This window comes from Panthera onca, chromosome F2, assembly GCF_046562875.1.
Source record: "Panthera onca isolate mPanOnc1 chromosome F2, mPanOnc1 haplotype 2, whole genome shotgun sequence".
Classification (NCBI taxonomy): Eukaryota; Metazoa; Chordata; class Mammalia; order Carnivora; family Felidae; genus Panthera; species Panthera onca.
The window spans coordinates 62,996,637-63,019,471 of record NC_138356.1 but is presented as its reverse complement, the minus strand read 5'-3'; the positions used below and the strand labels follow the sequence as shown (position 1 = coordinate 63,019,471).

Sequence of the window (22,835 nt, the reverse complement as noted above, 5' to 3'; positions counted from 1 at the left end):
ATGGAGCAGCCATCATGGGTCCATGGCTGAAAGATGCCAGTACAGGCAATAACACGCATTAACACTGGGGACGGAGGCAGATGTGGCCTGGTGCTTCTTTGACAGCCAGAAAAAAAGGTCAGGAAATCTCAGAATGAAACCTAAGCCCCTGGTCACGGTGATGAGTGGTACCAAGCTGCCAGACTTTAGCCTAACCAATGTGGCCGTCTTCATGCCTACTAGCTGGTGAGCCCTGAGGGACTTCCAGCTTGCCATTGTATGGCCATGAGACCATTTTCACAGAGGAAAACATCAAGAAGTTACAAAGTGGCCCATAATCCAATTTCAAACTTGAAAATTCCCGAGAAAACGCTCCATTCTACTTGGGCCTAAACAAATTACACGCTGACAGCATGCTGTTTTTAGAGTCCTCTGACTTAATGTGCTGTTCTATTATCAACTCCACTGTTACTAATGGATTTTCTTTGGAACTCAATACTCGCAGGGCAAGGACGAAACTAGCAGCAGCACCAGATGCTTCTTTATTTTATTTTTTTTTAATTTTTTTTTTAATGTTTATTTATTTTTGAGAGAGACAGAGACAATGTGAGTGGGTTAGGGGCAGAGAGAGAGGGAGACACAGAAGCAGAAGCAGGCTCCAGGCTCTGAGCTGTCAGCACAGAGCCCAACACGGGGCTCGAATCCACGAGCTGTGAGATCATGACCTGAGCCCAAGTCAGACGCTCAGCCGACTGAGCCACCCAGGCGCCCCGTCCAGACGCTTCTTTAAAGGCAAACAATATCAATATCTACCCCAGAGGCCAAAGAGACATGTGGTTGCCTTCAGAACCAGGCCCAAGGGAGCTGTCTGGAGTCTTAGCTTCTCAAGGGGAAGCCTCTTCATTTCCACAATCCCTGTACAATGTTCCACAGTTCACAGATGACCCCACTACTGGAACTTTTCCAAATAAGGCAGTGGAATCTCAAGATCCCTACCACTCAAAATACAGAAATCCAAATTGTCATCAGCAGAAGCATCTGGAAGCTTGTTAGAAATGCAAGATCTCAGGCCCCACCAAAGACATAATAAATCAGAATCACATTTAACAAGATCCCCAGGTGATTTGTGTGCATGTTAAAATTAAGAATCCCAGCTTAAGATTGCTTGAGATCTCTAAAGAGCAAGCACCACATGGGTTGTAATAGCCATATTACAACATTCACTTGTGTATGGGATTGTGCTGCTCAAATAATTAATGAATCCATTAACTACTGACATCTCAACATGTGTCCCCTGCTCTGCTAAACACTGTTGGTGATACCAAAAAAAAAAAAAAAAAAAAAGTCAAGATATGATTCCTGTTGACTGCATGCTTACAATTCTGTCGGAGAAAGAAAATATACACATGCTCAGAATGACCTTTCAGAAAAGGAATAATGACCCTAGCACCGTCCTACATAAAATAACTAGGATTCCCCAGTGCAAACTGGGTGACGTCTACCCTACAGCAGAGTATCGGAAGCCTTCAAGAGCTCAGAGCACACCTTCCTCCCTCACCTTATCCACGGACACAGCCTTCCCCCCCGTGCTTTGCCCCAGCCACACTGAACTTGAAATTCCTAGGTGAAAACCTTGCTCCTATGTCCATGCCTTGCCCTTGCAGAATGACCCCACCCCTTTCTGCCCTTCCCCCTTTTTTATGATCTCACCATTGAATTTTTTAGACTTAACACAAAAAGCTTTTGTTTTCAAATTTGAGGGAATTGTTGCCCTTCTTGAGTATTCCCACTGCAAGTTCTGTTTATGACTGTTTCCTAGGTATAAATGTCTGATTGAAAGAAATAAAAATGGTATATGAAACAGCTATAAATCATTAATGCAATCCATCACATCACCATCTTCACCTCAGACACACCTAAGAGCCCAGTCCCAGGATGTATGCGCCCTGATCCTTCTCCCTCAGACGTCCCTCCACATCATTGGACCTGGTGGCTAAGCCCAGTGGGAACTAGAAGCTCAGTCCTAGGCCTGGGATAGCCTCCCACACCTTCTTATTTGGGAGACTCCTGCACATCCTTTGTATCTCATCTCAAATGCAACATTACTGAGCTTCCCCCACTTCCCAGAAGCATACTGGTCCTTCTCATCTCAGTTCCAACATCACTTCGTACCTGTCTCTATCGAAGAGCTTATCTGCTTGATTGTGTACCTTCGCTTGCCTGTCTCTCCCACCTGACTTAGTTTTTCTAGGACAGAGATTTGTCTTCTAAGGCATGAATAGGACTGCTTGTGCATTTTCAGTGTTCTGCAAATGTCTGGCACCAAATAGACCAGTGCTTCCCAACCCCTGCTAATTAATCATCAGAATCAACCACATGTCACACCCATATGCTTGTGCTTCATCCCAAAAGATCCTGCTTCCACAAGTCTAGGATATGGTTCGGGCATCTGTATTTTTCAAATGCCCCCCCACCCCCTGATAATTCTATGTGCCACCAAGATTTAGAAACACTGCAGTAGGCCCATACTAAAGTTTGTTAATGACGGAATTATCCATCCTCTACCCCTGGGCATGACTCCTTGCTTTTCTAGATAAACCTGAGGTCCCTTGATTGGATTGCCTTGGTCCTTCCTGGCTAGATACACACCTTATACCTATTCACATCCTGATATCACTACACTGATATGTACTGAGCAGTATATGTACCTATGGGCTCAATTGTGTGTGGCCATCTTTATGTGTAATTGGAGGCAGACAAGAAAATGATGGATATGTAATTGCAGTAGAATAATGGCAGAGACCTTTCAGGCACACCTAGTTTTCCCTGTCCAATGTTCTCAAGATATCATGCCCATACTTCTATAACATCATCCCTTAACTTCCCTAGAATGAGCATATCTGTGCTTGAAGTAGACTGTGCCCCAGCTAGACTCCTTGAAGGCAGGCTCTTCTCTCTGGTGCTGTTACCTCAGCTCCTATCCCAGTGCCTGCCACAAAATAAGTGCTCAGTAGAGGTCTAATGACTCCCTGATTCCATGAAGACTGAATGTCTGAATAAATGAATGAATGAGAGGATTTGGATTGATGGAAAGGAGGAAGAAAAGCATTCCCACAGGAGTGAGGATTCAGAATCAAGGTATTCACAGGTCTGGAGAAGAGAATGAGCTTGGTACATAAGACAACTGGATAAGTTTTTGAAGATAGCTCCTCCTCTTTGGAGAAAGTCGGAGGCCTCTGTTGTTCCTTCCCATGGGATTTCTAATAATGGACTGTTGTCCTGTGCAGGAGGGAGGTGTCCTGGGAGTCAAGCAGAGTTATTCCTAACTCTGCTATAGGATTTCTGTGTTGCTATCAATAAAGGGAAGAAAGAAAATGAAAGAGAATATTTACTTAGTATCTATTTTGCGTCTGACACTTTGCTTATGTTGTTTCCCTGGATAGCGAGGACAGCTTCTTGTGCTATTACTGCCACTTGTCTGGTGATGGAAATTAAAGTAAAAGAGTTTAAATGACTCTGACAACTTGTTCTTTTCCCTGTGTACTTTGCTGCTTCCATTCACTTAAGCTATCTGGGCCTCAGTCTGTACTTGAAATGGATTGTGTTACATGATGTCTTAGGCCTTTTTAGTTCTAAAACCAATGGGTTTACCTTATTGTGGGGTTTCTCAACCTTGAGGCAACTTCCTTTGAAGCCTGTCTATTACTTAGTACTACCCTATGTACCATTCAATAATTGTTTACTGAATGCAAGAATTGAGTTTAATCACCTGGGCAGCTCTGAGAGATAAAGACATTTTGCTCTAGTTAAAAAAGGTTTACTCCCCATCCCTAAGCAAACTTTGCATATTCCTGTTTCTTCACTTTTGCTTGTAATTTGCTGTCCACTTATCAAAATGCTACTCTGTCTTCAAAGTCTAGCTCGATTCTCCTCCTCCACCAAGGCCTCTCTGGCTGCCAATGAACCAATCAACATGGAAAGGAGGATGGGATTATCACAGTTAATCTGGGGATGGAGTCAGTCACATCTAAACCTTGGGCTATTCCATAGTTAGGGAACGATGATGGGAGGCTACCTCAGGGTCCGATATATTTCCTCAAGGGGATTTAAAGAAAGAATAGTTGAAAATTGTTCTTCTCTAGACTCTCTGGGCTTCAAAGAACCCCACTATTGCCTTAGAAATAAAATGACTATATCTAGTTTTAAAATTTATATCACCTGTAGCTTTTAGAATTCTTCACAGACTTTTCACAACCAACCTCTGCCATCACATACCATTGAACTTGCACGCACCCAGCTTCCTTACATGGAAGGCATCCCTCTGCCTGGGGTAGTGGTGGAAAATTCCTGAAGAGGACTGACTTCATGCATTACATCTCTGCCTGAGGACATGGTCACTATCCGTGCAAGCAGAATCGCCTGCCTTATGGAAACATTTCTTCCTTTTAATGCACCTTTGTTCACTCTTAGTAAAACAAGATGGACGTAGCATTACGTACCTACAACCAACAAAACTGAAGTGCTTACTCCCATGTACACACGTGTATTATGATCTCTGACATTCAACATAGATGACTAAGTAATATGTTAAATATTCCGGCTCAACGTGCTATATGAATCATAGTGCACAAAGCTCCTGAGAACTTTAAAATCAGACAATAATTTTTTGTTATCATTTAACATTTGCTTACTTCTATATCCCTGATACATGGCCCAATGACAAAACGAGTCATTCAGTAAATATTTGTTGACTAAATACAACAATCAATGGATTCATCTCTATTTCTTTTATTTTCTCTCCCCTAATATGACTCTGAAAATGTGTCATCAATATAATAAACACATTAATTTAATATTGGAAAACCTGAGTCACATAATGGAAGAAACCTGTGTCCCCAGGGCTTTGCTAATGTTTCTGTAGTAATTCTTGCAATTAATCTGTTTTTACACAGCTCTCTCCTCCACTGGACATGTGTTTTTTAAGGGAGGTGACTGTCTTACTCATCTCTGTATCATCAACATTTATTACAGTGCCCAGCTCATAATAAGTTTAGTAATTGTTTGTTAAATGAGTGAGTAAATATATTTCTAAAATGATTGCTGTGCCTCCAGTGACTTCCTGGCCCCTCCTCATCCCTGTTCTAATATTTTTTTTTTTAGAATTCTCAGCTACTTCTCTGTTATATTTAGACAAACAGCTTGTGGGAAAATTAAACCCCTCTTACAAAAAGTAGAAACTCCTGATAGAAATAATTTTTAAATGCCTTTTAAATCACAAAACTGTAAGGCTTGAAGGAACATCACAAATCTTTCAAACATAGGGGTGCCTGGGTGGCTCAGTCAGTTAAGTGGCCGACTTCAGCTCAGCTGACGATCTCACCATTTGTGAGTTTGAGTCCCGCATCGGGCTCTGTGCTGACGGTTTAGAGCCTGGAGGCTGCTTCAGATTCTGTGTCTCCCTCTCTCTCTGCCCTTCTCCAGCTTGCACTGTCCCTCCCTCTCAAAAATAAATACACGTTAAAAAATTTAAAAAAACAACAACAAATCTTTCAAACATAAATATCAAGAAACTTCCCTAGCAATAAGGTGAAATTGGTATAGCTTTTTTACAAAGAATATGTGAGATACATTAAAAATGAATACTTACAAAAACATATGAACAATCATTACACAGGAGAAATGAACACACAAGGGATAAGCATATAGAAAACCTTTCATATGGGTGTTGGTAGGGAGTGGACGAGGGGTAAAAGAGCTCTCAGGCCCTGTTCATAGGAGGACAGGCTGGTGCTGCCACTCTAAAGACCCAAATGGCATTAATGGCTTTATAGGCATATAACCCAAGATCCTGAATGAATACCCCAAAGAAGTTCTTCCATAACATAGGAGAAACGAAGAGAATTTAGCAGCGAGTCAGAGGCAATCTGAACATCCATCTGTTGGAGCATGAATAGGTAAAATATGATACACAGACCCTAGGAAATTTCGTAGTGCAGTACAAGCTACAAATCAGATGTTCACACAGCAACAGTACTTACTGAGACACATGATACAAAACCACTTATGTAAATGAATCATATATGTACATGAAACAAATGATCTTTTTCAATAACATACACAATAAAAAACAAAGCAACCCACTTTAAATACATGATGATGGCAACCTATCATGGGAAGGGGTTAGGAATATGGAATAACAATAGTGATAACTGGGAACAAATAAATTTAAAATAAGAGGGAGCTCACATGGCCCATAGATGACAAAGTTCCATGAATTAAGCAATGTGATCAACTCAGGCCCAATACAGGAGGTCCAACAGAAAAAATTAAATGAAAAGAAAATGTTAGAACTTGCTAGTAATAAAATTAAGGTAAATTAAAACCAAAATAATAAAAGATGTATTTCACTTGAACCAGCAGCTCCATTTTTGTCATTATTCAGGATAAATAATGATCAGCACAGCTATTTAACTTTAATTCTGTAAGTATAATCCAATATAATGAAGCAAAAGAAAAATTAAAGGTGTAAAAATTAAAAATGTAGTATTTATTATTTTATTGTATATTTGAAAAACCAAAGAGAAACTGAAAAAGTTTTTTTCATTTTTTGTAGGTTTTTTTTGGGATAATTAAAAAAATATATTTATTTTAGACAGCACAAGAGCATGAACAGAGGAGAGGGGCAGAGGGAGGGAGGGAGGGAGGGAGAGAGAGAGAGAGAGAGAGAGAGAGAGAGAGAGAGAATCTTAAGTAGACTCCATGCTCAGCCCAGAGCCAAACATGGGGCTCAGTCCCATGACCCTGGGATGACTTGAGCTGAAATCAAGAGTTGAACACTCAACAGACTGAGCCACCCAGGTGCCCTGGTAATTTTTTTATTACAAAGAACAAACAAATTTGCCAAGAAAACAGGGTGCACATTTCAAATCTATAAATTAGTAGCCCTTCAGTTAGAATCAACACTAGTTTGTGGGTATAAAGAAAAAAGACTCCATCCACAATGGAATGACAAAAACAAACTTACCATTAGTGTTTAAGATCTAGATAAAGAAAACAGTAACATTCTTCTGAGAGACAAAGAGAAAACGTGTTCAAATGACAAGGCATGCCATGATCCTGGATGGAGAAAACCTATGTCAATTCTTTCTAAATCAATCTATATGTGTAGTGTCATTTTACTGAATATACCAACAGGCTTATTTGAGAAACAAAGAGCTGATTTCAAAGCCAATACAAATGAATAAATAATATCATCCAAGTAAATTCTAAAAAGGAAGAATATTGAGAAGGGACAACCCTTAATGTTAAAATACTGTATAAAGCAAAATGATTTGGAAAGATCATAGATCATAGATCATAGCTACATGAATAGACACACCTGGGAAACAGAAAACAACTCAAATAAATGGTCCCAGATGTACACAGGGATTAAGTATAAAAGTGGCTTCAAATCAGTAAGGAATAGAAAGATTATTCAACAAATGGTACAGAATAACCAGATGGCTGTCTGAAAGAAAAGACTAGTTGGATCAACAGTATAATTTAAAAATGAAATTTAAGAGTACAAGAAAACATTGTAGTGATTTTTGATAGTCTCTAAGTGGAAAAGGTCTTCCTAAACATGACCAAAAAAAAACCAACAACAACAACAACAAAAAAAAACCCCAAAAAACCCACACCAGATGTAATGAAACAAAAAAAAAAAATGTGAAAAATTGACAATGAAAAATTTTGGCATAGCAAAGCCCACAGTAGCCAAAATCAGAATTCTCAAGGGCAAAGTGAGAAATATTTGCAATTTATATCTTAGGAAATGAGGACCCACTTCCCTAATATATATTTAAAAAAAAAAAACAACCTCCCATAAACATTAAGAAAAAGATCAACAATCCAATAGAAAAATTAAAGGGATGTTTCAAGAAAAAATAATAGCCCTTAAACATATGTAATTATGTTCAAACTTTTAAGACAATAAATGCAAATACAAATTACAGTGAGATACCGTTCCCACTCATCATACTAGGAAATGTGTTAAAAATGTGTTACTACATGGGTTGTGAAGAATGTGGGAACAGCCACTTTCCTACACTGATGGCGGGAATGTAAACTGGTGGCACCTCTAGGGAGGACAATTCATCAGTAGCTATCAAAATTACAACTGCCAAGTATTTTTGACACAGAAATACCACATCTACATATTCCTCTACAAATATACTTGCACAAGTATATTCACTGTTGCCGTATTTATAAGAGCAAAAGATTGAAAACAATGTTTTTTCCAATACTCCACTGAAAATTTTTTCTCTTTATTGCCTTGGGCATGGTAACAATGTTGATTTTCAAGTTAGTCTCTGAATTTCTGGGACCCCTCTGGATCTGTGTTTATTTCCTATTGTTTCTATTAATTTTTCTTTGGCTTTCTTTGGCTTTCTTGGTTGGTTTGGGTGGCTGGGACTTTCTATTTGTAAAACTGTTTCTAAAAATAATGGGGAGTCATCTGCGGTTCTATTCCAACAGAGAAGATTTACCTTTGCTTCCACCAAGAGCTATTAGCAATCTTGAATCATCTCAATCCAATTTCAGAATTAGGAAGATGTGATCAGTCCCCATGAGGGCTTGTCACTTGGGGTTCATTCATTCCTCAGGTTCATCCCTTTGCAGTCTCAGCCCAAAGTTGAGAGGTCACCTTGGAGTGTCCATAACTCCTTCTCATCCCATGAGGTTGTCATGAAGTCCTCAGCATTTTTTTCATTCAGGTATAAAGCATCCTCAGAGGCTGGGCTCACTCACAGTCCTGGATTTCCATTCCCCTCATCTCCTAACCAAGTAATTCCTGACTCTCTTTTTAACCCTCCACTATCTTCAGGTAGACATTTTTTTTTTTTTTTTTTTTAACGCTTAGCTAGTTTTTCTGGTTGTCCTAATGGTCATTTATTCCATATTATCTTTCATGATGACCAGGGACAAAATTCCAAAAAAAAACCCATAGGTGTTCATCAATCAATAAATTATGGTACATTTATACAACAGAATAAATTATTGCATATTTATGGGTAAATAACATTATGGTTAAATAACAAAAATGTTAAGCCAATTACGGTACATTTACACAAATACAATGCTATTTGGCTACAGAGACTTTTAGGTGCTGATATAGACGAATCTTCAAAATATATTGCTTAGTGAAAAAGCAAGGTACAGAGCAGTGGATGTGGTATGCTATCATTCAGGCATAAAATGCCTCTAGAAGGAGTCAAAATAATTGAATACTTAGATTGTTTGGGGCCTAGAAAAATGTATAGCCAAGGCATGGAAGTGAGAAGAAAATTCTTCATTGTTTTTATCATTTTATACATTTGAATTTTGACACCGGTAATATATTATCTGTTTGATATAAAAGATAAAATAAACATTAAATGATAAAAAATGGGTAAAGCTATGTGCATGAACCTGTTTGTCGCCGCAGTACTTACAATAGCAAAAAATTAAGGCAAACTAAATGTTCGACTGTAAGAAAATAGTTATGTCGGGTGCCACTGATGGCATCTTCTGCGATGATATTAAAAATAAATAGGGAAGTTATGGAGAAGCCTGGATACACTACTTTTCTACTGCTGTGTGATAAATGAACACAAACTTAGTGGCATGAGACATCATTTATTCTCTCATAGTTGTAGAAATCAGAAGTCTCTCCCGATAAAGCTGGGTTCTCTGCTCAAGGCTTCACAAGGTTCAAATCGAGTTGTCAGGTGAGCTGAATTCTCATCCTAGAACTCTGCCTACCTCAATGGAAAATGCATTATCATTAAAGAAAGAAAAGAACGATGAGCCTTAAACATATGCAAAGATATTCAATCTTACTAGTAAGAGAAATTACACTGAAGTACACTTTTTATCAGTCAGACAAAAAAAAGTTTTAAAAATTTGGTAACACGTTCAATTGGAAATGGTATATGGAGATCATTGCTTTCTTAAATTATTCTAACTTGTATTAAAATATTGTATACAGAAATATACATAAACTATGAAAACAACCAGGTAAAAATAGGTGTGTGTGTGTGTGTGTGTGAAAGAGAAATAAAAGGGAGGGTACAAAAATGTTAATAGTCACACAAAAGAATTTGTGTCACTTAATTTTTCATTATTTTTGAGATTTTTAAGTAAGGTTATTATTTTCTTCTATCATTAAAATTGTATTTAAAAGGAAGAACAGTAACTTTTTCAGTCTGTTTTTACCACTGCACACACAAAGAAGAGTAGATTTATTGCAGTGTACCAGATCATTGCTATTTGCTGGTATTGCTGAGATTAGGACATAGGTCCCCAACTCTGGGTCTTCATGTGCTATGTTGTCCGGTCTCTTGCTGGAAAACTCCAGGCATACGAGACTATGACAATTATGGAATGCCTGTTATTTCCTGTGTGCTCACTACTTGCTAGGTACGTTTATGTGCAGTTAACCCTCATGACAATCCTATACGATAAGTATTATTTCATAGTGTCACTGGGTTTTTAATTGCAGCTCTGCTCCAGAAAAACCGAGGGACTTGGCAAGGATTCCACCCCTCCTCGCTCAGTTTCCTCCTTTATAAAATGGATCAAGAGTCATAACAGTTGTAACTAAAATGAGCCAGATACCATTAATACCCTGCCTGTATCCTCTCAGCACTTAACCACACCCATGCATGCTTAGTTAGCTTCCAACTGGCAGCACCTATGACTTTTTACCTGAGGTTTTCCTCTGACCAGGAAACCCCTTCTATTCACATGTGGGAAAGTCTAGAAGCCTTCTACCTTCCTCCAACAGCTCTTAATCAACGAATAACTGTGGAGTGCATACATAGTCCCTGAGCTACCTCAGCCCCTGCGCAAAATGACTGAAGCGCTTGTTCTATTCAATTTCCCATTGTTCTACTTACCCCCAGAGTAATCCCTTGACAATATTTTCTTTCTTTCTTTCTTTCTTTCTTTCTTTCTTTCTTTCTTTCTTTCTTTCTTTCTTTCTTTCTTTCTTTCTTGTAGAAAGAATATTTAACATGAGATCTACCCTTTTAACAAGTGTTTGTACAGTACAGTATTATTAACTATAGGCATGATGTTGTACAGCAGATTTCTAGAATTTATTCACCTTCCATAACTGAAACTTTATACCCATTAAACAACTCCCCATTTCCCCCTTTTCTAAAGCCTTAGCAATCACCATTCTACTCTCTGTTTTCCATGGGCTTGGCTATTTTAGATATCTCATATAAGTAGAATGATAAAGTATTTGTCCTTCTAGGACTGGCTCATTTCACTTAGCATAACAACCTGTAGGTACATCTGTGTTGTAGCATATTTCAGGATTTTCTTCTTTTTTAAGTTAAGGCTGAATAATATTCCATTGTACATTATACCACATATTCTTTATTCATCTGTCAGTGGACATTTGGGTTTTTTCCACATCTTGACTATTCTGACTAGTGCTGCAGTGAACATGACTTCAGTCAAGGTTTGATCAGGGCTGTGGTCTCATCTGAAGACTTGACTGGGAAAGGATCCACTTCCACACTCACAGTCTTGGAAAAATTCAATTTTCCAGCAGTTATTGGACTGAGGGCCTGTTTACAGCTGGCTATTGGCTAGAAACATTCCTGAATTCCTTGCCACATGCGCCTTCCTACTTGGCAGTATGCAAATTGAGAAGGCAATAGAGAGAATCTGCTAGCAAGATGGAAGTCAAAATTTTATGTCACCCAATTAAAGAAGTGACATCCTATAATTTTTTTTCTTATTCTAATGGTTAGAAGTCACTAGGCAAGCCCACATTCAATGGGAAGGGATAGAAAGAGGCTGTGACTGCCAGGAGGCAGGGACCATTGGAAGACATACTGCAATATACCTGTCACACCAGTCAATTTTAGATGATTCTGATAGGAAGGAAGGAGCCTAGCTCTTTCACAAAACATTCTTTTTCTGTTTCTTTGAGGTATTCTTGCAATCTTAACAGGAGATTTCCCTCATGAAATTAGCTTTTACTTAAGCAAATATATTCCAAGAATGTGATATATAGCTCTAACATTCTAACATGTTATGGGTAACAATAAGAAGCCAGAAGGAAATCAAAGTTATTCATGAATAGCTGAATTGCAGAAAACTGGGAGAGTACATTCAATATTGGTGGACCAATATGGATACTGGATGTTGACAAACTTAAATCAACATATATGCATTGAACATACTCTTTTGTATACAAAAGTAGAAACTTGAAATGTATTCGGAAAGAAATCAAATAGAATTAGACTTAAACGTATATATTTCAGTCATCTTTGCTGATATTGTTCATGCTTTCACTTTTAGCAAGAGCCATTATGCTTCTGCTTACAAATGTGATGAAGAAGAACTTGTTCCTTAAAGTAGAAATAAAAATGACTATAAAAATCAGAGTCCATGCTATTATTACTCACTCCTGACAGAGGTGTGCTTACAGAGTACAAAGGGCTGCCTTCTCTCTAATCTGAGGGGATGTTCCAGCCCACCAAATGAAAAATAAAGCTACCTTCAACAGCAGCCAAGGAGTTAAGAAGCTGGGTGTGAAATTGTGTCTCCCTCATTACCTGCAATGCATGGCTGAAATCATTTGAAGTAACGCCTGGAAATCTCTACTAAAACAATCACAAGGTGGGTTGGGAGTTTATGCCTTTTGACCAGGTCCACAGCCCACATTTGCCACAGAGAATTTTAATTGATATTATTCTAGAGAAGAATTCCTATGCTAGTATTAAATCAGGAAAAAAAACAATTGAATGCTGCATTATTCATCTTTCCAGCATAAATGAAAATAGAATGGATTTAGAGTAAAAAACTACTTTTCAGCAAGGAGAGGGCTTCTAAGTAACCAGACTATCAACTACAAGGATTGGGCCCAATAGTACAAAAATATATGTGACAAATGAATAAAAATGTTATTTCTTTTCTGTTTTTCTAACAATTGCACTCAGATATCTGTAGGCTTTTTGAGGAGTTGTTGACTTTTTTTTTAAGTTTATTTATTTGTTGTGTGTGAGAGAGAGAGAGAGCGTGGGAGGGGCAGAGAGAGAGGGAGAGAGAGAGAATCTCAAGCAGGCTCTGCACCATCAGTGCAGAGCCCAATACAGGGTTCAAACTCATGAATCCTGAGATCATGACTCAAATGGAAGCCTGATGCTCAACCAACTGAGCCACACAGGGTTCCCTAAAAATGTTATTTCTAAATCACTTTTTCCATAGCACAAATAAGGCAACTGCTTTTTCTTTGTACTGTCTATGATTCCAAAGCATTGCTTTTATCTTTTTATTGTTATTTAATTTTTTTTTAGAAAGAGAGAGTGAGCACATGTGCAAACACAAGTGGGGGAGGGACAGAGGGAAGAGGGAGAGAATCCTAAGCAGGTTCCATGCTCAGCTCAGAGCCCAAAATGGGGCTGAATCTCATGACAGTGAGATCATGACCTGAGCTGAAACCAAGAGTCTGATGCTTAACTGATTGAGCCACTCAGGCACCCCTCCTTTTATTTTTATAAGTTTGGAATAAAAATTGTCAGGAGTGCTTGGGTGGTTCAGTCAGTTAAGTGTCGACTTCAGCTCAGGTCATGATCTGACCTGAGTTTGAGCCCCACATCAGTCTCTATGCTGACAGCTCAGAGCCTGGAGCCCACTTCAGATTCTGTGTCTCCCTCTCTCTCTCTCTGCCCCTCCCTGGCTTGCTCTCTCTCTCAAAATTAAATAAACACTAAAAAAGAGAAAAAAAGAATAAAAATTATCAAGCCATTGAGTATACATCTATATGTATATGTATATCTATAGAGACAGATCATCTTACTGAACGTTTTAACTAGTACCATTGTATATTATATGTCTTTGTGACCTGTCTCCAACTTTGTCTTTATCTTTTTATTGTGTCCTTCCAGGCAAAGTGGAGAGCTTTAAGTAACCCTGAATCCAGAATGTAATTATTCATATACGTAAGATTTCTTTTCTTCTTAGAATTTATCAGAGAAGTTATCTTTGCCAATGAAGATAAGAAACCATTTACATTTTCAAAAATGTAAGAGAAAAGGCAAGGGGATTTGACATTTATTGAGCACCTAGTATGTGCCAACCATTTTTTGATGTATATCCTTTCATTGAATGATCAGTCCTACGAGGAAGTACTGTTATCCCAACACGATAAATGAGAAAACAGAAGCTGAGAAGACACAGAAGGAAGAAAATGAACATTTCTTGAGCAAGTGAACACTAACATGAGGTGCACTCTATATTTATACACTCATTTAAATTTTCCATATGCATACCCATGTTATGGGAAAAAAAGCTGGACTCAGAGTTGTTTAATAATTTACACAATATCATACACTTAGTAAGCAATTAAGTTGAACTAGAACTTGAGTGGATCTGATTCCTCATATTTTCCCCAATTATATCAAAATACTCCAGCATAAAATCCTTTAAATGTAGCCGCTAGCAGAGGCACTGAAAAATTTAGATGGCTTCCTCCTAGCTTATGAGGGAAAGGTTGCTATTTATAAAACTGTTGTGTTTCCCACTAGGGAAAGGCATCTGGGAACATTTCCAGAATTAAATTCATCCATAATTAAATAAATAAAATTAATAAGAGTAAATATTAGAAGCATCTTTCTTGGCTCAATTGTACATTCCAGTACAGGTACAGTCCCCAAATCTACTCTATTATAATTTCTTTGCCTTCTTTTTTCTTCCTACTAAAATTGTTGAACATTTATTCCTTCATTATAATTTGTTTTTAACTCACCCATCTCCTGCTCTAGATTAAGAGTTCCTTGGAGTCAGGTACCTTGGTATATCTTAGACATCTAATACTGGCAATGACTGAATAAACAGATGAATTAATTAATAAACAAACAAGAAACAACAGGATACCAAGCCAAACTCATTACGTAGCTCTACTAAGCTTTGGAATAGTCTACAATATGGCACTCCCATTGAAGGTGATGTGATACCTCCAGGCTGCTTCAAGTTGTAGATTTAGCCTGGCAAGTACTTAGGCAGGATTCAGCTTACTTGAGTAGTACCCACCTCTGTCCCAGCACCATTCAAGATGCTCCGTTCTCAGTCGCTGAGACTATAGTCCCTCTGACTCTGTGGTTCTCTAGGGCATACTTCTCCGACTTCTCCTCATTCCTCTATTCCAAATACATAATTTTGTTTTGATGTTTGCAAAAATGTTAAACGTAGGCTTTCCTTTTGCTTAATAGAATGCCTACAGGAAACGGGGTAGAGGTTAAGAGCATGTCAGGTCAGACTAAACAGGTTCAAGACTAACTATCATTTATTTATTAGCATGTGACCTTCAAAAAGCAGTATATCTAAGTTTCCGCTTCTCATGAGTAGATGGGGATAATACGAGTACCTACCTCCAAGGATTACTGTAGAAATTATATGAGATGATGAACCAAATGCAGTGAGCATGGCTCCTGACATATTAATGTTTTAATAAACAGAATGAGAATACAAAAGTGTCTTTTTTCTTTGGCTGTCTGGTTTGCAAGTACTTAGGAATTAAAACCAAGAGAAAAGAGAAATCCCCTTTATCTTCCAAAAAAAAGTATTAATTGTGTAGTCTGGTTGCAAGGACAGGAATACCTATGGTTTGGCCCACCTTTAAATCCTGTGCCCATCCTGACACTGAGGCTGAGTGCTTTGGTTGGTGATGTAGGTGTTGGGACCTCCTCAGGGGTCTGGGGTGGGTAAGAGGGTGGAGAGGGGAGTGCTGTCTTACCCAAACCACATGGAGGCACTCACTAAGGGAAAACCAGACCAGAAAGAGCCTTAAAAGCTGCTCTGCATCCCTACAGGACTAAGCTAACCAGGAATAACCAACGCAAGATGAAGAAACCTTCAAATACCTGTTTTCTCATATTTAAAACCAAAATATTAAGATAAAAAAGAGAGACAATCCAATTCAAGGCCTGTTCTGATTTAATTTAATGGCCCCACAAAGGAATTATTGCCGTAGAGGTTACAGAGTTGGGTCTAAGCAGTGTTACTGCAACGGACATATCCAGATATCCAAGTAGGTTAATAAGGCTTTTCTTTAATTGCCAATTTAGCTAAGAAAGAATTTCCTTGTAAGGACTCTTCTACCATCTCCCATAAACTACCTAGATGCTTACTTCAAATTTCCACTTTGCCTATAGAGTCACACAGCCTTGAAAGGCATAGCTCCCCAAATTCACGCTAATCACTTGCCCCTACAGGAAGTATGCAAATAAAAGGATCAATTTTCTTCTCTATGTGTCTGTTCTTATTATATTTCAATATGACCACATGTATTCCCTTGTTAGAGTAAAGAATAAGTAACAAAATTCAGAGAGACATAAATTGCCAATACATCCGAATGTAGCTTTGTTCTAGAAGTTGTTACAAAAATAAAAGTCATATTGATGCCAAGCTCCATAGTACTCAAATCAGGCCATTTAACAGTCTGAGAGTCATTTACCCATGAGCGGTAGTGGTGGTGGTGTTGTGTAAGAGTGTCAGTGCAACTGTATTTGTGTTTCCCTTATTCTCTCCCCTCACATTTCTCCTTACAAGACATTTCTTCTCTCTATGATCCTCTACCACTCAAGCCATCAAACATGGTGGAATGAACACAATACTTAGATAATGTAACTTTGTTTCTTGAATAGAATATCAGACATACAAGCAATTTTTTAATATGTCCACGTGAAAAGAGAAATAAGTAAATGTAGAAGGTAATTATGGAGGTCACAGAGTTTCTTTTCTCCTTTTGTTTTTAAATGAAACGTTCATTTTCTGGTTACAAAGTACAAGAAAATTCTGGGAATATATTGGGATGACCATTAAAACAGGATACGAAATATGAAAATCTCAAGTAAAAAATAACGAACACAAATAGATGGTCTGCCAGTTTGTCAACCTTGAAGCCAAGCATTATAGTCTGGGATCTAAAATGAATAAAGAGGTCATAGAAAATGATACTGAGCCACACATACAAAGAAATCTCACTGAATTCTATTGTGTTCTTAAAACATGGATATTTGTGTGGGTAGTGCATACACTGAAACATCACTTCTATTTAGTACCACTAATTTTGGAGGAGTACAGCACAAGAAAGGAAAACCTGGAACCAATTAGAGATATTCCCAGTTCTGGGTCGAGCCTGTTTTCCCTGGAGGCTCTATAAGCCTACAGCCAACATTACTTCTATCAAATAAAACAACGGTTTCACAAAATGAAAAGATCACTGGATATTGTAGACTACCTTTGGAAAAGGGTCTTATGAAAACATATCTCAATCATTTTACTTGACAGGGCAACTCCATTATTAAAAGTGTATCTATCTTTCAACAAATCTTGATTCATATCGGTAGCTTCCTTCCTAGTTCCAAAAGAGAATACTATCACCATGTGTTTACTATAGTAGAAAGGCTCTTATCATTGTATTATAAGTGGCCTGCTTCCTTAAAATTTGATCTTATTCCTTTCTTAAAGTCTAACTTAATATAATAATGTAATAGAATGTAATATAATAAATATAATATAATATAATATAATATAATATGTACCTATTACATAATACAATGTAACATGTTTATATTTATATTATTATTTAGATTATGTTTACTGTTATTCATATATTTATTTAACAGATAATACTTATATCTTATAATAATATAATTTATGAAATATATAACATAATATAATATATATTACTTACCTAATATGTAGTTATAATACATTAACACATATATTATATAAGTATCTATATATACATGCTTAATTATACCATTATGGGATGGACTGGAAATAGGGTTGAAAAAGAGTTCCCACTGAGATGTAATTCAGGGTCATGGATTAAGACATCGCAGTTTTAGTAATTCCCCAATCACCAGTATCTCATTCACAGAGCCTATTGCTTATAAATTTACCTCAGTTATCATCTTCTCTGAAGACACTTCCATGCCCATACTCTTACCACCAGAAAGACAGAGCTACTTTAAAAAATTCCACCAATATTTTGCACAAAGAAGTAAAATGCCAGTGAACATACAGATAATTGCAGTCTTGCGCCAGCCATCTTGTACAAATTCTTATGATTACACTTGTCACATTGCACTGTAGTTGTTTATTTAATGCCAGTCTACACAGTGGGACTCTGACTTACCTGGGCATAAAGCCACATTCTACTCATTTTTGTATCCAGTGGCAGATACTGCCTGAACCAGGCCGCCATTACTGAGCCAATGCACCTATCTCTCAGCTGCTGGCAGTCTCAGCTGCTGATGGCCCATAGCAATCTTTCTCCAGACGGTTCTCTTTGGCCAATAGGAGCCCAGAAATGCCCAAGAGGAGAGCCCTCATCAAAGGACTGGATGATTGAAGGATACATGGGCCAACCTCTTGATTCAAGGTGGGAGGAGTCTGTGATATTTTTCATGCCCTGCAGTTCCCGTGGAGATCAGGGCTAGAGACTGCTGAACCCACATGCCTGCCTAGCTTTCTCCCCTTTCAGATCTGCTTCCTTCATTTCCTTCCAGGCTTCTCCTGGAAACACCTCATCAGCTAATCACTCACACAAAAAACCCCATGTCAGACTATGCTTTTAGGAAATCTGACCTGAGACAGTGCGCAGTGATTTCTGTGACAAATGGTCTTTTCCTCCTATTAAACTCTGAGATCCATAAGAACAGAAAAGATGACTTATTCATCTCTTCATATCCAGTCCCTAATTCAGTGCTGATAGTAAACACTCAAAAAAAGTTTATAAATTTGAATTTATGTGAGTATATTTACCTCATTCCTTATTCTTTTCTTGGATTGAATAGATAAATCCTAGGAAAAGAGAGCTATGGGTTTAAGGACTATAATTGCCATTATCATTTAATACCAACCTTTCTCTAAGACTTAATGAATACGAATTGTCAGGAGAAGTAGTAAGCTCTGAAATGAGGGTGGTGGTAAAGACACCCCTCCTCCCAATTCTATCTTATAGTAATATACATAATTAAACAGTATCTCATTAAATGGATAGATTCATTAACAGTAGCTAATGGCCATATATCAAACTGAATTTTCTTTTGTTTTCTTTTTCAGCTTCCCATGAGAATATTTTCCCATTCCTCACTTTCATCTTACTCCCATATTAAATCAGAATTACGTTGGTAAATACAAAGCCAACTCTAGGAAGTAAAGATTTCTCAGTTGTGTTTTCTCAGTTCCAACACAATATATCACCAGAGATTAAAACAAATATGGGGCTCTGGTCTCTACTGTATCTCTTGGAAATGGTCCTATTTCTCTTCACTATGGAAGATAGATCAGATTTCACCAAATGAATTAACAAAATCATTTAGAAGGACAAGAACTCCAACATTAATAAAAAACATGTACATATATCTAAATTAATCCAAAGGCACAAGTTTCTCCATCAGTGTTTCTGCTTAGACCTATGTCTTACTAAGAAAGTGGCAGAATTGCCATGGGCAGAAAATAGAACAATACTCTCAACGTTCTAATTATAATTCCTGTTACTAACTGATTGCCTCAAAGTCTGGCCAAGAAAGCATAAAAATAATTGACTCTTCACAAATACATTTTGTTTTGAGGTAGACATAGCTTTCTGATGAGAAAAGGCTCATTAGGTTTCTATTACTCAAACTTGTGTCCAATAGACAAGATCCAATTCTTAACACAATGACAAAAAATGACTCAAATACCATCTCTAAGCGGATTCACTCCTTGGGAACATTGGTATTTGGTCAGCTCTTCTGCAAACCTCCAGCTATCAACTGTATCTCAATTACGGAGCTATGAACAAAACACGTGAGATGAGGTGGGGCAGGAGAGGCATGAGAAGGGCACAGGAATTCTAAAGAAAATTGGTCTTCAATATTTAATCAGCTGCCATTGCACCCAAGCGTGGGGCTGGATATGTTACGTTAGCTCATCTACTCTTTACTATAACCCTGACAGGGCTGTATTTTTATCTTCATTTTATAAGTGATAAAAGTTGGCTTTACAGAGACCAGATAGCTTTTACAAGTCACATGGCTACTAAGTAGCACAGCTGGAATTCAAACCAGGGACTATCTGTTCCAAAGCCCATCATCTTTTTTTTTTTTTTTTAATCATGTTTTAAATTTTTTTCCCCACATTTTATTTATTTTTGAGAGACAGAGAGAGACAGAGCATGAGCAGGGGAAGGGCAGAGAGAGAGGGAGACACAGAATCCGAAGCAGGCTCCAGGCTCTGAGCTGTCAGCACAGAGCCCGATGTGGGGCTCGAACCCACGAACCATGAGATCATGACCTGAGCCAAAGTCAGTTGCTTAACTGACTGAGCCACACAGGCGCCCCAAGCCCATCATCTTTTGACTTTACCACTCTTTATCCGGTTAGCCAGTATTCACTCAAGGTTTATTTTTCACTGAGCTCTTAAATATCCACATCTCTGTGACATGGGGGAGAAAACACTTTTGCAGACTCTTTCTTTATGACACCAGTACAACATAATACCCTTTTGATATATGACTTACTAACAAACAACTAGTGCCTGATTTGTTCTAAGAAGCAATTCTATATCCTGAGTAAGGATATAGTAAGGATCCTAGGTGCAGTCTTCTTTAAAGTTATCAAAATGCATTAGTGACATGTGGTGGATGCTTTGAGGGCATGCTAAGGCTTTGGAATATGTCAGCAAATGAAGACAAATGAAGGTAATACTGGGTGCCCCCAATTTTGTGGATAAATGCCCATAGCAGACATAGGCATGTTCATAATTCCATGGCCCCCAAAGCCCTGGGGAAGTTCCAAAATGGGGCCTGATCTCCTGAGTCAGAAAAAAAGGGACTGAGGCTGGGTTCTATTCTAGAGGGAGATGGGGAGAAACCTGGGCTGCCACCCTCTGTTCTCTTTGTGAAGTGGTGTATGAAGTATCTGCTCTGAGTGAAGGATGTGAGACAAAGACGAGGGAACTTAGAGAGTTCTGGCAGAGGTTAAATGGGCTTGGATTCACTGTCTTGCGGAATGAGAGAAAGGACTGACTGATGACGGTGGGACTAGAATGTAAGCTTCATGAGATCAAGGAATTTTTCTCCCGGGTATCTCCTTGCTGTTTGCACATAGTAGATCTCAATATATATTTGTGGAATGAGCAAACTTGAAAGTATTTTTTTTAAGTTTATTTATTTTTTAGAAAGAGAAAGACAGAGCATGAGCAGGGGAGGGGCCAAGAGAGAGGGAGACACAGAATCTGAAGTAGGCTCTAGGCTCTGAGCTGGACACTGGGCTCTAACTCATGAATGGTGAGATCAGGATCTGAGCCAAAGTTGGATGCTTAACTGACTGAGCCACCCAGGTGCCCTGGAAGAAATTCTTGAATTGATTTTATACATCATAGTATCCACAATATAATTTTAGAAATAAATTAAATTCCATTAATAGTATTTCAATGAAATTGGCAACATCTCATGCCATATCATTTCTCATGTTCTTCTTAATGCCAACCAAAGAGTCTTTGTGCAGTTGAGGTCTGGACAAAATGACTATCAAGGGTGAATTACAGGTGTAAAGATCAGCGTGATGATTACCTGTATAGGGTGGTTACAGGTCACCTTCTCAAGCTTTGCCCTGGTGATGCTGAAGAGGTTAGTGAGTGTTGTGAAAGATTGTATGTAGATGAGTCTGAGGTCCTTTGGGAACACAGCTAGCCATTCTGCAGGCTCTGACCTGACATTTAACTTTTCTTCTCTAAAGGCCAGTGTTTCTCAGATGCTGCATCTGAACTATTCCTTTTCTTGTTCTAGAGCTTCTTAGTGCTCTGTGTTTTCTTCTTTTCTTTGAGGAGTTTCTAGCAAGATTCCAGAGGGCTGTCCTAGCTTCCTTCCAACAGTTGCCCCAAAGTCTCAGGGCATTGTTTTGCAGGAGACTCTTAACTTCTGTAGGAAGCACTCACCTGGCCTAGAGATGTTGCATTGTGGTGATTTTAGGACTTGAGGTCTACCTTCTTCCTGGCTCCTCAACCTCTGGACCTCATCAACCTCCGGACCTCATCAGCCCTCGTGGCCTCCATTCCCTTAAGGCACCAGTTCCTGTGTGTTCAGCTCCTGCTTCTGCCAGTGGCAGTAGGAAGAAGGGGGACAGCAATGTGGTGTATCAGACAAGTTTAAGCTTTCAAATTGTACTTGCAAACTTGACAAAGCACTTTATAATCTCCATATAAAACCAAGTTTAAAGCAAAGACTTAAGTCAGTATAAAATATACAAATGAGTAAATTATTGTTAATGGAATGACTTTCTATTCTCATCTTCAAAGCTGAATCACAACCAATTACTTTTATTTTATTTTCAAATTTTTAATTTAAATTCTAGTTATTTAGCATATGGTGCAATACTGGTTTCAGGAGTAGAATTCAGTAATTCATCACTTACATACAATACCCAGTACTCATTACAAGTGACCTCCTAATGCCCATCACCCATTTAGCTCATCACCCACCCACCTTCCTCCATCAACCCTCAGTTTTTTCCATATCTTTAAGTCTCTTATGGTTTGTTTCCCTTTTTCTTTTTTTCTCCTTCCCATATGTTCATCTGTCGTGTTTCTTAAATTCCACATATGAGTGGGGCGCCTGGGTGGCTCAGTTGGTTAAGCGTCCAACTTCGGCTCAGGTCATGATCTCATGGTCCGTGAGTTCGAGCCCCGCGTCGGGCTCTGTGCTGACAGCTCAGAGCCTGAAGCCTGCTTCAGATTCTGTGTCTCCCTCTCTCTCTGACCCTCCCTGATTCATGTTCTGTCTCTCTCTGTCTCAAAAATAAATAAAACATTAAACAAAAATT

The 22,835-nt window shown here is 38.4% G+C and overlaps 1 long non-coding RNA gene across 2 annotated transcripts in view; it reads right to left on the bottom strand.

Annotated features, from left to right (window-relative positions):
• Nucleotides 1-22,835, bottom strand: part of LOC132664439 (uncharacterized) — a 51,717-nt gene that overhangs the window by 16,521 nt on the left and 12,361 nt on the right. For both annotated transcript variants that reach the window (XR_009603672.3, XR_009603670.3), the window contains exons 3-4: nt 21,952-22,108; nt 15,052-15,235 (exon numbers count right to left, since the gene is read on the bottom strand). This is a non-coding gene — a long non-coding RNA (uncharacterized LOC132664439). The remainder of the gene's footprint in view (nt 1-15,051; nt 15,236-21,951; nt 22,109-22,835) is intronic.